This window comes from Apaloderma vittatum, unplaced genomic scaffold (genome assembly GCF_000703405.1).
Source record: "Apaloderma vittatum isolate BGI_N311 unplaced genomic scaffold, ASM70340v1 scaffold24654, whole genome shotgun sequence".
Lineage (NCBI taxonomy): Eukaryota > Metazoa > Chordata > Aves > Trogoniformes > Trogonidae > Apaloderma > Apaloderma vittatum.
Window position 1 is genome coordinate 67,727 of NW_009711426.1, and position 750 is coordinate 68,476.

Below are 750 nucleotides of genomic sequence, written 5' to 3' on the forward strand. Positions count from 1 at the left end.
AGTGACACCTGCTGAAGGGCTTGCAATATGCCAACCAAACAAACTTAAGCTGAGCATGCAGACGAGCCACTTGTAATTCAAAACAGGATTGATTTTTCCTTTAAAAACTCATAATATGCGGGTTTATTTTCTGCAACTCTTCCAGGCCGGTTACCCCAACTGTTGGCAAACTGCGAGGATGGGGTTGCTATGGATACGCTCTGCACCGATTCACATGAAATACATCATTGCATTATCCCCAGAGTGGTGAAAGCCTTTCACAGCTGATAATTTTTAAGAGAATGATTCATCGTTAAATATATCATGGCAGCTCCGCATTGTTTGCTCTTCCTTGGAAGCATAATCTGGAAAGAGGAAGCTCTTGGGATGCTCCTGAAGTCAAGAGCGAGATTGTTAGCAAGATGCCTGCCGCAGAGCACGTTGTTCAGCCTGTGCTGGGAGCAGGAGGGGGTCTCACACGACGTGGCTGCCCACTCACTCTGGACCAGGTTTTGGTGAAGAAACTCTGCTCTGTGCCTTGTCCCACAAAACCCACAGGAATTGCCTAGGTGCTGGCTGAGATGGCTGGGGGATCACAGTCCAGCCACATGACTGCGAGGGCCCTGGGCTATAACAGCTGTTACGATTTTTTGCATTCACTTCTTGAGAGATTGTTCTGTGCAGTTAGGGGAAAAGCAAAATCCGCATTAGAGCCAGGTGCCTGAGGGGGGGCCATATCTCTCCCTCGGCTGCTGCATTCAACCCTCCTTA